Source organism: Myotis myotis, unplaced genomic scaffold, assembly GCF_014108235.1.
Source record: "Myotis myotis isolate mMyoMyo1 unplaced genomic scaffold, mMyoMyo1.p scaffold_m19_p_3, whole genome shotgun sequence".
Taxonomy (NCBI): Eukaryota; Metazoa; Chordata; class Mammalia; order Chiroptera; family Vespertilionidae; genus Myotis; species Myotis myotis.
The window spans coordinates 132,372,315-132,389,613 of NW_023416335.1; the positions used below are offsets into that span (position 1 = coordinate 132,372,315).

Consider the following 17,299-nt stretch of genomic DNA (forward strand, 5'->3'; position numbering starts at 1 on the left):
AGAAATATCTTCCTTAATTCTTAACCTTTCCACAATGTGACAATAGAGTAGCTTCAGGTGTTACCATCCCTTCTTCTAGCCCAGATTCACTGGTGAATTCCTTACCTCACTCCTGGGCTTGACTATTTTTCCTCTCTGCAATTTGTGATTTTAACATTCCCAATTTTTCAGTAGTAATTGAATGACAGTGAAAATACACATAATGTAGTAATTTTTTACAAAACTTTTAAAGGCGCCCTAACTGGTTTGGTTCAGTGAGTAGAGCATCGGCCTGCAGACTCAAGGGTCCCGGGTTCAATTCCTGTCAAGGGCATGTACCTTGGTTGCTGGCACATCCCCAGTAGGGGGTGTGCGTGAGGCAGCTGATCGATGTTTCTCTCTCATCGATGTTTCTGCCTCTCTATCCCTCTCCTTACCTCTCTTTAAAAAATCAATAAAATATATATATTAAAAAAAAAAACTTTTAAAGGCTTTTGCCTGATAGACAGAAAACAAAAATGAGTCATAGTGTTGTACACTTAGTCAACTCCCCAGTTTTTACACTTCAATTTAACTTAAAAAAAAGTTACTTTGGCCTTTGAAAAACATGTAACTATTAAGTGACTAAAATTTTTTTTAAAATGAAACAATAAGAACAGATTTAATAAAAATAGTTATGAACATTTTAAATTTAATTAAAATTTTTATAAATTTAATTTTAAAAATCAATAAATAATTCATATGTATATTGTCTATACAAAAAACAATCAAGAAAAGTGAAATGATGAGCACAGAAACAAATAACAATAAAAACCATTCTGCTATTTAGTAAATTATGAATCTTAAAAAAAAACACAATGCATTATTGCAAGTGATAGAGATGATGAAGGAGAAAAAGTGAATAGGCTCAAATACTAAATTCAGATCATTGGTGTTTTGAACAAAAGAAGATACAATTGTGGGGATTATAAATGGGTTATATTCATACAAAGACCATCAAATAATCTTCATGGAAATAATAAAAAAAAAAAAATTAGTGAAATAGTTCACATAGTTTCAGAGACATGTTACTATGGAATCAGCAAGTTTAGAGATTTGCATGGTCTAGATCAGTGGTTCTCACCCTTCCTAATGCCACAACCCTTTTATACAGTTCCTCACATTGTGGTGACCCCCAACCATAAAATTATTTTCATTGCTACTTCATAACTGTAATTTTGCTACTGTTGTGAATCGTAATGTAAATATCTGATATGCAGGATGTATTTTCATTGTTACAAATTGAACATAATTAAAGTATAGTGATTAATCACAAAAACAATATGTAATTATATGTGTGTTTTCCAATGGTCTTAGGCGACTCTTGTGAAAGGGTCGTTTGACCCCCAAAGGGGTCTCGACCCACAGGTTGAGAACCACTGGTCTAGATAATATAAAGGACATTCTATTTTTAAGTAAAATGACATAAATTTAATTAGTTTGATATTAGATTTAAGAACAACTACTTTTTAAATTAAAGACATTGGGACATTTTTCTCAATCAGCATGTTGTATTTACTTATTGAAATTTTAAATGTTTATGTTATTGCTTTAAATAGATTATCCATTTAACATATTGCACACTTTTTGGTTAAAATAATATTTTTACTAATGACATCAAATTTAAATAAGAATAGATATAGCATAATAGAGCTAAAGAGTTACTGGCAAATTGCTTAAAATATTACAAAGGGTATTACATATGTGTCTATTTTATCCCCCCGCCCTAGACAGTCCCCTAGCCTCCCCTATCCCCCAGTGTCTTATGTCCATTGGTTATGCTTATATGCATGCATACAAGTCCTTTAGTTGATCTCTTACCCCCCTACCTCCTGCCCCCAACCCACCCCCCCCGGCCTTCCCGCTGCAGTTTGACAATCTGTTTGAGGCAGCTCTGTCTCTGTACCTATTATTGTTCAAAAGTTTATAATGGTCTCTATTATCCATGAATGAGTGAGATCATGTGGTATTTTTCCTTCATTGACTGGCTTATTTCACTTAGCATAATGCTCTCCAGTTCCATCCATGACGTTGCAAATGGTAAGAGGTCCTTCCTTTTTAGAGCAGCATAGTATTCCATCGTGTAGATGTACCACAGTTTTCTAATCCATTCATCTACTGATGGGAACTTAGGCTGTTTCCAGATCTTAGCTATGGTGAATTTTGCTGCTATGAACATAGGGATGCATATATCCTTTCTGATTGGTGTTTCTGGTTTCTTGGGATATATTCCTAGAAGTGGGATCACAGGGTCAAATGGGAGTTCCATTTTCAGTTTTTTAAGGAAACTCCATACTGTCTTCCATAGTGGCTGCACCAGTCTGCATTCCCACCAGCAGTGCACAAGTGTTCCTTTTTCTCCACATCCTCTCCAGCACTTGTCGTTTGTTGATTTGTTGATGATAGCCAGTCTGACAGGTGTGAGATGGTACCTCATTGTTGTTTTGATTTGCATCTCTCGGATGATTAGTGACTTTGAGCATGTTTTCATATGTCTCTTGGCTTTCTGAATGTCCTCTTTTGAAAGGTGTCTATTTAGGTCCTTTGCCCATTTTTTGATTGGATTGTTTATCTTCCTTTTGTTAAGTTGTATGAGTTCCCTATAAATTTTGGAGATTAGGCCCTTATCAGATATGACATTGGCAAATATGTTTTCCCACACAGTGGGTTTTCTCGTTGTTTTGTTAATGGTTTCTTTTGCTGTGCAGAAGCTTTTTATTTTGATGTAGTCCCATTTGTTCATTTTCTCTTTAGTTTCAAGTGCCCTAGGAGCTGTATCAGTGAAGAAATTGCTTCGGCATATGTCTGAGATTTTGTTGCCTTTGGATTCTTCTAGAATTTTTATGGTTTCCTGTCGTACGTTTAAGTCCTTTATCCATTTTGAGTTTATTTTTGTGTATGGTGTAAGTTGGTGGTCTAGTTTCATTTTCTTGCATATATCTGTCCAATTTTCCCAGCACCATTTATTGAAGAGACTATCTTGGCTCCATTGTATGTTCTTGCCTCCTTTGTCAAATATTAATTGAGCATATTGGTTCGGGCCGATTTCTGGGCTCTCTATTCTATTCCATTGATCTATATGCCTATTCTTGTGCCAGTACCTGGCAGTTTTGAGAACAGTGGCTTTGTAATACAACTTGATATCTGGTATTGAGATCCCACCTACTTTGGTCTTTTTCAGGATTGCTGCAGCTATAAGGGGTCTTTTTTTATTCCAGATGAATTTTTGGAGAGTTCGTTCTAGATCTCTGAAGTATGCCGTTGGTATTTTAATGGGAAGTGCGTTGAATTTATAGATTGCTTTGGGTAGTATGGACATTTTAATGATGTTGATTCTACCAATCCATGAACACGGTATGTTCTTCCATCTGTTTACGTCTTCCTCTATATCTTTTTTCAACTTCCTGTAGTTTTCTGAGTAGAGGTCTTTTACCTCTTTAGTTAAGTTTATGCCTAGGTAGCTTAATTTTTTTGGTGCGATGGTAAACGGGGTTGTTTTTATAATCTCTCTTTCTGAAAGTTCACTATTGGTGTATAGAAATGCCTCAGATTTCTTGGGGTTAATTTTGTATCCTGCTACATTGCCAAATTCATGTATTAAGTCTAGTAGCTTTTTGATGGAGTCTCTAGGGTTTTGTATGTCAAAGACTTAAATGATTTTAAAGGAAAAAAACACACACACATATTTGTTGAAACAAGTGTCCTAGCAAGCCCATTATTGGTAACAACTCTCTACCATGTTACTTAGCTAGAGAGTATCTGCAAATGGCTGCATTGCTGTAAACATGACTACCTATTCCACTCCCATCTGTATAGCCTGGGTGAGGATACTGAGGGGGTGGACAAACAAATTGGGCAATAGGGAAATACGAAAATGACTACTAGTAAAGTTTAGAGAAGAGAGAATCCTATCTAATAAAGAGGTAATATACAAATTGATTATCGCTCAACACACAAGATGGCCATCCCCATGTGGACACAAGATGGCTGGCAGGGTAGAGCTGGTGGGGGGAACCAGGCCTGCAGGGGAGCAGTTAGGCATTAATCAGGCTGGCAGGGGAGTGGTTAGGGGCAATCAGGAAGGCAGGCAGGCAGGCAAGAGGTTGGGAGCCAGCAGTCCCAGATTTGAGAGGGTGAAGACCAGGCTGAGGGACAACCCCCAGTGCACGAATCTCATGCACCAGGCCTCCAGTAATGACATGAAAAAAATACTCAAATCACAAGTAAAGACCAAATGAAACAATGATATCATTCTCCCTCTGCTCCCATACATGTTAGGTTGTCAAATATTTAAGTTTTAAGTCACTCAGCTACTACCTAGTAGGTGAGAAAAGATACATTCTCATAATGTTCTGGTAATATTATATTAGCATGGGTATCAAATGTTGACCTTTTGTAGTAAAAATCTTAAATAGACAAATTAGCAAAAAATTATATAGACAAATTATTGAGTGAGCTAGGTTTAGATGGTTCTTATAGACAGTGCTGGTATTCTCCTTTCAGTCATTCTAAGTTGTATCATTCTTAATATCATTAATATTTGTGATTTATATGCTTTTGATTCCAATGTATTTACTCATGTAGTTTTATCAGAATTGTCCTTTCATTTGACTGTCTAACACCTATGTGCAATTACATTTAATATTTTTTCTTGCCACTTAATATTTCTTATTTTGTATAACTTTTACACATATACGTATTCCCTCAACTAAATGCTCAACTCTTTGAGGCCCAGAAATTAGTCTCAGACATTGTAGTATTACTCCCTTTCTAACAAAGTGCTTTATGTAAATGTATGATCATAGCTCTAGCTTGAATAAATCATCACTCTTACTACAAACATTATTATGTGAGCCATTCTGGTAGATGGAAATTTTTAAATATGCAAACCTTCTTTTAATTAAATCTTTATTATTAAAAGTATTACATATTTCCCCTTTTTGCCCCCATTCACCCCTTCTAGCATGCTCCCCACACGCACACCTGGCCTTCACCACCTTATTGTCTGTATCCATGGGTTATGCATAAATGCATCCACTCATCTGCTGATGGGCACTTGGACTGTTTCCAGATCTTAGCTATTGCAAATTGTGCTGCTATGAACAGTATGAGTGCATCCATTCTTTCTGATTGGTGCTTTGGGTATCTTAAGATATATTCCTAGAAGTGGGACCACTAGGTCAAATGGCAGTTCCATATTTAACTTTTTGAGGAAACTCCATACTATTTCCAGTAATGGCTGCACCAGTCTGCATTCCCACCAGCAGTGCACTAAGGTTTCCTTTTCTCCACATCCTCGCCAGCACTTGTCACTTGCTGATTGTTGATGGTAGCCATTCTGACAGGTGTGAGGTGGTACCTCAATGTCGTTTTAAAAAATATGGAAACCTTTTAACAAAAACTTATTGAACAACCTACTGCTTGCCAACAGTGTACAAGCCTGTGGATACAATTGTGTACCAAAATAAGCAGGGTCTGATTTATGATGAGAGAGATGTTAAATAATTATATTAGTTAATATACAATAAAAATGAAAATAAGAGCTCTGAAGAAAACAGCTGTTTTAGGTAGTTTTGAATTCTATATTCTCTAGCAAAGACAAATACTTGCTTAAATCCAAGATCTTTTTTCTGATTATACACAAATACATTTCTCCCAAAATTTTATTTTCAACCTGTGGTCTTAGGTAGACCTAACAAATAGATGCCCAATGTGTTTTTTTACTGTGTAAGGGTGTCTTGGACCCTCTTTCTCTGTTTCACTTTTCTGTGAGTGAATACCGCCCTGGGAATATTCAGCTCCAGGGGTGTAGGTGAGCCTCCATGACATCCTCAGTTCAGTTAAAGGAAGCCACACTCAACCAAGGGACAAGACATCCTGCCTTTCCAATTTGAAGTGTTCGAAGATCAGGCATTTGCCTTTTAGTCAATTGCATTTATAGTGAAGAAAAGTTTCAAGGGTGAGCTAATGATTTCCCAATTTTGTAGGCACTAAATGGCCTTGTAAATGTCTAAATTTAAAGAGGTCCCTGTAGCTAATCATCTCATTTTGAAGTCAGAGGCACATGTATAGACCAAGCATATTGGCAAAGGACTGACACTCTTCATAGTTCCCCAAAGATCTTTCACTCTGCTTGGCTGACTCAGCTCCTCCTGGAAGTGCACCGAGGCGCCAGTAAAAAAATAAATAAATAAAGCGAACACTTTGCCTCCTCTTACCTTTGCTGCCGTTTGCATTTTGCCATTCATCTTACTGAGATGAAACCTATTAGTTGGCAGGCAGTGCTTGCACGAATGAAAGATAAATTTTTCTTCTGGGTAGGACAGATCAGTGAGACTCATAAAATATTAATGATGAAAGCTTGGGGAATTAGATATACCCCTGACCACAGGTTTCTCTTGACAGGGAAGCACAGCCAGTTTAACCTATTTTTGTTTTTCTGTAAGATTTCCATCAAGAATGATATGAAGAGGAGAAGAAATGCATGATTTAAGATTCAGGTGAGCATAGATTTTCTTTGGGAAAGGTAATTTCTCTGTCTTTCATTTTCTGTCATGTGTTGTGTTCCTTTTTTATTTTAATTAAATTTATTGGTGTGACATTGATTAATAAGATTATATGGGTTTCAAGTGTGCATTTCTATGATACATGATCTGCATATTGCATTGTATGTCCACCACTCAAAGTCAAATCTTCTTCTGTCACTATATACTAGTATTTGCCCACTTTATACTTTGCTACTCCCCACCCCACTTTCCTCTGGGAACCACCATACTGTTGTCTGTGTTTATAAATTTCAGTTTTATATCCCACATATGGGTGAAATTATATGGTTCTTAGTTAGCTTTTTCTGTCTGACTTATTTCCTTTTCTGTCTTTATTTCCTTTTATTGAACTTATCATAGTATTGCCAAGGTCCATCCATGATGTCGCAAATGACAGTATTTCATCTTTTCTTGTGGCTGAATAGTATTCCATAACATAGATGTACCACAACTTCTTTATCCAATCATATATCAACCATAAAGGCACTGAGTAATGCAGTATTGTAGATTTGTTTCTTGAAGCTCTTCATGTGCAAATAAAGGAAATTTTTTGAAAATAATACAGAAAGTACACATTTCTTATTGAAAGGAATTTTAGAAACAGAACAAGCAATCAGGAAATAAAGAGGGTCCATGGGAGAGGAATGAATATGAGGTGGGCAAAATTGCTCCAAGATGCCAAAATGCTTATCTTACTTATACAGAGGATAAAGAAATGACATAGGGTAAGGGGGGTGGAAGACATACATTCACAGAGGATAAAGAAAAGTCACAGGATACTGGGAAGAGGGAAACATATTTTCACAGGGGATAGAGGAATGAGAGAAAGAAGGGGGCACCACTTGGACTTTGGACTTTGAAACTGATACTACGGAGCAGAATGGCCAATGAGGAAAGTGTGAGGGGTCCTAAATTAATGAAGGGTCCAATTAGAAAGGGTCATACTCAGACAAAGAGCTACAGCATATATAAACTGGAGATAAAGGGACATGGGAGAGATTTTTTTATTTTTATTTATTTTTTTAAATATATTTTTTATTGATTTTTTATAGAGAGGAAAGGAGAGAAATAGAGAGTCAGAAACATCAATGAGAGAGAAACATTGACCAGCTGCCTCCTGCACACCTCCCAATGGGGATGTGCCCGCAACCAGGGTACATGCCCTTGACCGGAATCGAACCTGGGACCTTTCAGTCCACAGGCCGACGCTCTATCCACTGAGCCAAACCGGTCTTGGCGGGAGAGATTTTTTTAGATTGATTTTTTTTTTTTTTTTTTTTTGAGAGAGAGAGAGAGAGAGAGAGAGAGAGAGAGAGAGAACAGACTTTTTCTTTTGGGGGGCCCTCCTCAGGGGGTCCCCTTTGAGAACACCTCTGCCCAGAGTTTGTATATGTTTCTAATAAACTTCCACATTTTTATCAAATACATTTTCAGTCCATGAGTTTATTCTTCAAACTTCGTACGGCAAGGACCCACAGAAGAAAAGTCTGTACCTCAAACGCCACATTTCATTATTATTTCATTTAACATACCATAGAATAATAGTTCACAGTTATGTAATGGAAACAATTAATTTACCTAAAATGAAGGGATTTATTGAATGTGTATCCAAACATATCATTCACAAAGAAGTATGTATTTTTCCTAGAGCCAATGTAGTTATTTCTTACTTGATAAGATTTTATTATCTTGAAAGTCCTTCCATACTATTAAAAACTTACTATTACTTTTAGGTTTACCTTCTCTTTATAGAATGCTTAGTCAATTACCATTGCACTAAGATTTTTTCCAACATGTGTTTCTATTTTATATAGAAACAAAATTTATATTTATAAGATTTAAAGATGATAGAAATTTATCACTTATTATAACTTGAGTAATTATATATTTATAAGCATTTGTATATTTGTATATTATCTATAATATTAAATACCTGAATATTGAAGTTTGAATATTAGAAATTTGTTGAAAATTATAAATGATTCAATTACTTTAATTTAAAAAAATTATGTTAACAATTATTTGTAGTGTAATATAAAATATTTTTATCATGCTAAAGGACAAAAGTATATTAAATTAACCATTGTCCATAAAAATGCCTCAGAAAGATGGTCACCCAAAATAAAAATAAATAACTAAATATTACCTATTAGAATTTGTCAGATTGAAAGTGCCATCTAATATGCTAAGTGTTAATAATCAGGAAAGTTAAAATCCTTTTTCATTTATACTCTTTATTTTCTATTTTATGTACTACATAACAGGACAAAAATCTTATAATAATAACTAGAGGCCTGGTGCATGAAATTTGTGCACGGGTAGGGTCCGTAGGCCTGGCCAGCGATCAGGGCTGGGGCCTTCCTTCCCCCGTTGCTGCCAGTGGACCAGAACCTTCCTTTGTTCTTTCCCCCCCTGGTGGTCAGTGCACATCATAGCAAGCAATCAAACTCCTGGTCTCCCAGTCGAACTCTGGAGGAGACACTGCATATTAGCCTTTTATATATATAGATGTTATTTTATATCAAAATAATATTTATAAAAATAAATTTTATGACAATACAGATACATTTATCTTTGTTTAATTGTCCTTTACATAATTGAATATCTTGTTACCTATATCTTTTCTTAGGAACACCCTTATGATTTTTTTTCTCAGTATACACCCACAATTATGAAGCAAATATAGTCCTGTAAGCCACTAATGGATTCCAAAGAACCTGTGATTACAGTGTGTGATTAGGTCTCCAGTTGGTGATATGCATACATGGTTAAATCAGCAGATTTCATTTTGTTAATCAGTCTTTCCGAAATTCATCTACACCATGGTAAAAAATCAGATGTGTTGTTAAAACATATATTAAAGTGCATTTAAATTCACATCACTAGTAAGTGGAAAGACTCAGAAGACGCAGGTCCATTATAAGACACCTGGTCTTGAAAGATGTTATAACATTTTCAAAGTGATAACATTTTCTTTCATGATTGCCTAATCCTCTGATTACCTTCCCTAATGTCTCGACTCCCTTCATCAATGTGTTCATCCATCAGTTTGAAAACTTAGGATGCATGGGCCAAATACCCGGCTGTGTTCAAATATCAAGCTTGTCTAGAATTTGTCTCATTGTTGCTGCAGCCTTCTGTGTGCAAAATTTCTTGGAATTTATAGCTACGTTTAGATAAGTTCTACCTCCTTTCTGTCCCACCCCAATGATTGGGTCTGGTTGTAGGCCCTGGCCCCTCTGTGTTGCGTATAACCAAATTAGCTGTAATGATACTAGCTCCATATTGAGAGATAAGTTTATTTACAATGAGAATTACAAATGACTACTGCCATTTTAAAATATCAATCTCTAATTTAAGTTATTCTTTATTCTCCTTTTATTGAACTCGTTAGGGTGACATTGGTTAATAAGATTATATGGGTTTCAGGTGCACATGTTCATAACTCATCTGTACACTATATTGTGTATTCACCATCCAATTCAAGTCTCTATCTATCACCATTTATCTGCCCTTCACCTTCCTCCATTCCCATCCCTAGCAATTACAATCTCCACACAGTTTTTTGTGTCCATAAGTTATTTCTTTTTTCCCATTTTTTTTCTATTTTGCTCAATCCCTCCACGTGTGCACTGTTGGTGGGAATGCAGATTGGTGCAGCCACTGTGGAAAGCGGTATGGTGTTGCCTCCAAAAATGAAAAATGGAACTGCCTTATAAGCCAGCAAGTCCACATCTGGGAATTTATCCAAAGAAAGCAGAAACACTAATTTGAAAGAATGTATGCAGTCCTATGTTCATTGCAGCGTTATTTACAATAGCCAAGAGTTGGAAGCAGCCCAAGGGCCCATCAGTAGATAAAAAAAAAAATATGTGATACATTTACACTATCAAATACTAGTAGACCATAGAAAAGTAGGAAATCTTACCCTTTGCAACATCATGGATAGACCTGTAGAGTATTATGCTAAGGGAAATAAGCCAGAGAAAACCAAGTACCATATGATTTCACTCATATGTGGAATCTAATGCACAAAATTCACTAACAAGCAAAATAGAGACAGACTCAATTTCAACTGTACTTGCTGAATGCAGAAGCTACAGAAGAAAATAGAAGGAACATGTGACATCTCTGTGAAGATGTTGTTGATCATAGAAGTTGCCCACAATACATCTTAGTAGAGATGGAAAATGCTGATGAAAATTTCAGGAGGGCAAAGACATGTGAGTCTCAGGAACATATGGATTTTCACAATTAGCCGTTGTCTAAAAGAATAAATGTTTACATGACATCAAACTTCAGAAAACAGCACTGCTCATTCTTCAGAGGTAACTAAATAGCTCAGAGTAACACTGAAATTCTAAAAATAACTAGGACTTTTAAGTATTGTGTAGAAAATAATGCAAAGTGAAAACATTTATTCCTCAAAGTTTTTCTTTAAAGAATATACACATGACTTTAAAGACATTATCTTTAGCGACTTTTCTTCATGTATACATTGTGTTACAACTGCACACAAAGGTTTCTTCTTAACACCTTTGTTAACACAGACTGGCAGATATTCAATAGCAAATTGTGTTCCAGGCAGTGAATTTATAATGTGGTAGCAGAAACAATCTCTTGAATGTTGTAAGCCTTTATATATATATGTTGGAAAAATCAATAACATGGATAAACATGTAGCAAACTAGCCTATCCACTTTTGAGGTATAGTGAAGCTAGGTAAGGTGGACAGAAGTAACTTCCTAAGGGCAAATAATCCTGTATGTAAGTGGAATATGATAAAATTCATTGAATTTATTTACTAGCACAAATAAATGGCAATGTTGAAAGATAAATAATGTATATATATTACATAACATACACTTCAAAATTCAGTTAGATTATTTTTAAGAATAATTTAACTTAATATAAAGGTATATTTTGTGCTATAACTATATAAAATAAAGTATGTTAAAAGTACATTTATTCTATATTTTTTGGTTGACTTAGAAAACTCTAATAAATATCAGCATAATGCAATTGCATTAAAATAAATTATTTAGAATACTTTTTGATTCACTTTTATCAATAATAGAGCAGAGAATTGATTAGTAACATTAGATTTTCTTTTTTCAATGTATCAACATTTTCTGTACAAGACCTATTATGACAGCTTCTTTCTTAAGGTGATATTGGATGTCATTCACAGTAGAATTCTGAGGGGCTCTAATTATTTTTATGTATTATCAAAGATATTCTATAAGTCAAATGGTCTCAGGATAGCTGTGCATGCCTAAATTGAGGGCATTTGCTCATTAGTTTTACAGACACAAGTTCTATTTGTTCAACAGTACTCCTTTCACAGTAAACTCTAGAGGATGTTTATCGTAAATTTCTGAGTTTATCAAGGCATGTAACTTGACTTTTTTTTTTTTCAGCTTTAAAAAATTTATATTTATTCAGTATGTGGACTTAAACAGAAAAAAAAAAATTTATGTGGCCAGAAAAGCAGTTAATAAATAAGAAATTTTCTTTTACTCGCTTCCATATTCTTCTCCTCAGTTATAAAAACTTTTTGTCATTTTTATTAAAACTTGGAAATGTACTGATGATAGAAGACATAACAAGTCATAGAACAAAAATAAAATATATCAATACAACTAATACAATTAAACTATCTCCCAGAATAAATGTACACACGCGTGCACACACACAGACACACACACACACACACACCCCACAGGCATGTTATCTTTAATTTTCTCCTAAAATATAAGTATATTAGATTTTTTAAAATTTTCATAAGCCATCCAGACTTTTGTGTTAATGTTGTGGGTGTAGTTGCTCTATTATTCTAAGATTTAGAAATCATTACTATTGTATTATAAATTAACTAGAATTTTCATGCACTGGAGAGGGAGTCCCTCAGCCCGTCCTGCCCCCTCTAACAGTTCGGGAGCCCTCAGAGGTGGGAGGTGACATGGTGATCAGGGGAAGGTGATGCCACATCACACCTCTACTGCTGCCACTGCCGGCAGCACAAGCCTCGGCCGGCCCTGGTTACCTGAGCCTCGGGTGGCCCTGGGAGGCTGGGCAGTGCCATGCGAGGCTTGCCTGTGCCTCGGGCCAGCCCTGAATGGCTGGGGGCTGAGGGGACTGGGGGACTCTGGAGGCAGGCGCGTGGCCATGCCATGTGCCTGCCAACTCCTCAGGGCTGAGGGGACTGGGCACCGCCATCTTGTGGCTGTGGGCACCCCCATCTTTGAGGGCGGGGAAGTCAATTAGCATATCCCCTTCTTATTGGCTGTGGGCGCCACCCTCTTTGAGGGCGGGCCAGTCTATTAGAATTAGCATATTCCTTCCTTATTGGCTGTGAGCATCATCCTCTTTGTGATGGCGTGAAGGGCAATTAGTATATTCACTCTTTATTAGATAGGATATTATATTTAATTTATTCACATATTTACAAATGTTTTGCCATTCCTTACTATCAGAACTTCCACCTTACCTACATGACTAATGTATATTCTCTAGATTTTCCTTTAGTGAAGACTTCTTAGTTTTTCTTTGTCTGAAGTATTTTTATTTTGCTCTTGTTCTTAAAAATTATTTCCCTGGACTGTGAGTCTAGATGTCAGTTACTTTCCTGACACCATTGAAAATTTTATTCTATTGTTTTCTGGATTTCATTAATTAAGGAAAAAACAATCGTCTGTCTAGTGTCTATAACTGTGCTGTAATTTGTTATTTCTCTTTGGTTGCTTTTAAAATCTTTTCCTGATCCTCGGTGTTCTGAAGCTGCTTACGATGTGTTTCCATATTGTCTTTATGTGTCCTACTTTACTTTGTTGATCTTTCTGAATCCAAAGATACATGTACTTCAGCAATTCTGGAATTCCTTATTCATCATTCATCTCCTTTAATGTGACTTCCTATGTTTTTCTCTGTTATGTTTCTTTTTTTTCTTCAAATAATTTCATAGTTTCTTTTTGTTGTTAATCCTCACCAGATGTTATTTTCCCATTAATTTTTAGAGAGTGGGAAAGGGCAGGGGAGAGAGAAAGAGAGAGAGAGAGAGAGAGAGAGAGATCAATTGCTTGCCTCCTGCACTCACCAGGATAGAGCCTTGCAACAGAGATATGCACCCCTGACCAGAATTGAACCTTAGACGCTTCAGTCCTCAGCTTAATGCTCGATCCACTGAGACAAACCTAGTAGGGTCATTTCATAGTTTCTTATTGCTGCATTTTTTTAATCTACAACCAGTTCACTGATTTGATTTGCATTTGTGACTTCCTTTAAATAAATCTCTTTTATTATTTTAATTTTTATATTAAGAAATTCAATTTAAGTATTTTATACATTTAATAGTCTCTTCTTTGTTGTTCTTACATTCCATCTCAACCTCTATTTTCGTTTTGTGGTTATGATTGTACTCTCTGTTGTTTCTCCTTATTTTCACTCATGAAATCATTTTCCTTGTGTGTTTTTGTTTTTGACTATGACATCACATATCTGGAATGTTATTGATGAATGTTATATTTTTGACAAAACAAACAGCATTAATTCAGGTTTTAGATGTGTGATGAGGACCAAGTTGTTTTATGATCTCTGTTCCTTCAGCTGGCATTAAGAACATGACTATATATATATAGTTTTTTCCAGGCTGCCAGACGTCAGAAGCAGGGATTTGAGAGATGCAGGAGGTGGGACTAGATGAAAGAAGGTGAAGAGATTAGCCAAAGGACATATATGCATAGCATATACACATAGACAACAGGTGATGGCCAGAGGGAAGGGGGTAAGGGCTGGATGGAGATGGGCAAAGGAGGGGAAAATGGGAGCATCTATAATAGTGTCAACAATGAAAGTAAAGTTTAACAAAAGTAAAAATAAAAAAAAAAACATGAATGAAAATTTATATATATTTTTCAAACCCCTTGTCCCTATGGACTTTATTTCTCACTTTGCGGGAGGGGTGTTCTATTATACTTTTCACTCTGTTCCTCATGAAGCATTTAGTCAATAGGAAAGCTTAAGGCTTCCAAGGATCACTAGAAATCTTGGTGCTGAAAGCTGGCTTTGGTGATTCCCTACCTCTTAGATTCCCAGTTTTACTTTGATCTTAGGCTTTACATAGTTTTTTTGAGATTGTTTTTTTTTTAATATCATGTGTGTATAGACAAAATTTTATTTATTTTTTAAAATGTTTAATAGTTTATTATTTTTTAAAAGAGAGAGAGGAAGGAAGGAGAGAGAAACATTGATGTGAGAGTGTAACATTGATCAACTGCCTTCTGTAGAGCCCCTAGTGGGGACTGAACCCAAAACCTGGGCCTGTGCACTGACCAGGAATAGATCCAGCAACCTCTTGCCGGCAGGATTATGCCCAAACAACTGAGCCACACTGGCCAGTACCATAATTTTATTTTAATTTAATTGTTTTTATCCTTCATCAGAAAATTAATTCTGAGCATATAGATACATATACTGGTTTGAAGCAGAAAATCAATTGTTTGTAGCTCTATAGTAATAATTATTTACATTATGCAGACAATGTAAACAGTGATATTTTTCTCTTTAACTCAACATAAATAAGTAACCTCTGCTTAAACTTTAATTCAAACTAATTTCCTACATCTGTGAATTTCCAACCTTTTTCTTACATAACCCTGATGAGCTTCTGTTATGTCTTTCTCGTCCCTCAGGCAAAAACTTTATCACATTAAGCTTATTAAATTATTAAGCCCTGTCACAGAAAAAAAATGAGCATAATTTTGTTTGATTCTGCTTTGAATAAAATAAAAAGCATAATTTTGTTCCTATTCTAATCTTTTAGACTTTACAAGCACACAATGTTAATTTTATAGCATTTGGGATTCTTACAATTATCATTAATGGTTATTGTTTAACTAAGTAGGAAATTCATAAAATGCCCATTCAGGCTCACTAGTGACGTTATCCATGTGATAATTGAAAAAGGAAGGTAGAATTGGATAAGAGATGTGCATAGCCATCTCTTTACTCATGTGGAAGATGTGTATGTAAGGCAACTATTGTTGGCATTTTCTGGCATAAACATGTCAAAAATTTCTAGTTACTGCCTTTAGAGCATGGAATTTTCACATTGGTTTAAATCAGCAAGAATTATTTGTATAAATTAGTATTTATATTGTTCATTGCTTTGTTTTGTTTTAATGTATTTTTCCTTAAAATACATTACATGCCATATTCTTGTTTTGTTTTCAAAAAATAATGTAAAAATGCTATTATGAAAACATCTGTATAATAAAAGCCTAAGCAACCGCTATGGCAGAATGACCAGAACAACCGGTCATTATGATGTGCACTGACCACCAGGAGGAAGACGCTCAATGCAGGAGCTGCCCCCTGGAGTTCAGTGCACTCCCACAGGGAAAGCACCGCTCAGCCAGAAGCTGGGCTCACGGTTGGTGAGCACAGCAGTGGTGGCGGGAGCCTCTTCTGCCTCCGCAGCAGCACTTAGGAGCAGTGAGCAGACAGTGGTAAGGATCGAGGGATCCTGGACTGCGAGAGGGATGTCTGACTGTTGGCTTAGGGTTGCATCGAGCCGGCCTAAGCCGGCAGCCAAACATCCCCCAAAGGGTTCCAGACTGTGAGAGGGCACAGGCCAGGCTCCAGTGCATGAATTTTGTGAACTGGGCCTCTACTTTAATTTATTAAAAGGTTGTGTTTTGAAGGATGGAGAAGGGGATTTTCAAACTGAAATTTCAATCCATCAACTGAGTTTATTTTCACAAGCTGTTTTTTAATATTTATTTTTCAGTAGTGTTTAGTAGCAATTAGAATTCACAGTAATTTCTGTTTTTCCAAATATTATAGTGTATGTGGTTCATTTCTTTTAATGCTTTGAGGGGTAGAATTCTTTAATTATATTGCATTCTTGCATTTCTACTCCTGCAGCTACCTAATGTTAAACCAAAGAGTTAATACCAAAGTACTAACCACAGGAAATGATTTTATTTAAATATAGTTGAACTGGTCAACTTTGTGGAGATATTTTAGTGGGCAATTGTGCATTGTAGTATGCTATGTTAGCCCACAGAAAAATCTAACTTTTCATAACCCTTTAATCACAATAGACAGGTGATCCCATATTACCTGTCTACTATTTTTTATAAATATGGACTCTTTAGATGCTGAGTTGTCATTTTTTCACTTTTTACCTCATAGAATTAAAGTCACAGGACATTTTAAGTTCATAATGTTTTAGTTTTGATCTTAATACAATAAGATTTATGAGCAATTAAGTTCCTCAAAGCATCATTATCTCAATTACAGTGGGATTCTTCAACCTTTAACCTCAAACAACATTTGGCAAAACTTTGAATGGATGCTTTCTTAGTTAAAATAATCAGCTTCTATGTTCATATGTTACATGAAAGTTATTGCTCTGTATAAAATTGGCAAGTAAATATTTGCTTACAGATTACTAGATAAATCAATATTGATAAATAATCAAGATTTCTACATGTTTTAGAAAGAGAATGTCTTATTTTTAAGTATAAAATAATAAGGCAGAGAATGAATCAATATTACTCAAGAAAGGAAAGTCTATAAATTTTAGGTCTTTACATTTCATAGTATGTATTAGAGGAACCGTGACATGTAGCACAAAGTATAGTGACTTTTACTTGAACCACTGCTATTCTCATAATGAAGAAATGCTGCAGAAATTAAATAAAAATTGTAGTGGTTTTCAGACTTTTTGTTTC

At 35.5% G+C, this 17,299-nt stretch overlaps 1 protein-coding gene across 1 annotated transcript in view; it reads left to right on the forward strand.

Annotated features, from left to right (window-relative positions):
• The first annotated feature begins 6,176 nt into the window (after nt 1-6,176).
• Nucleotides 6,177-17,299, forward strand: part of MGAT4C (MGAT4 family member C) — a 67,130-nt gene continuing 56,007 nt past the window's right edge. The window contains exon 1 of the mRNA XM_036300117.1: nt 6,177-6,518. The gene's annotated coding sequence lies outside the window, so the exon portion shown is untranslated. The remainder of the gene's footprint in view (nt 6,519-17,299) is intronic.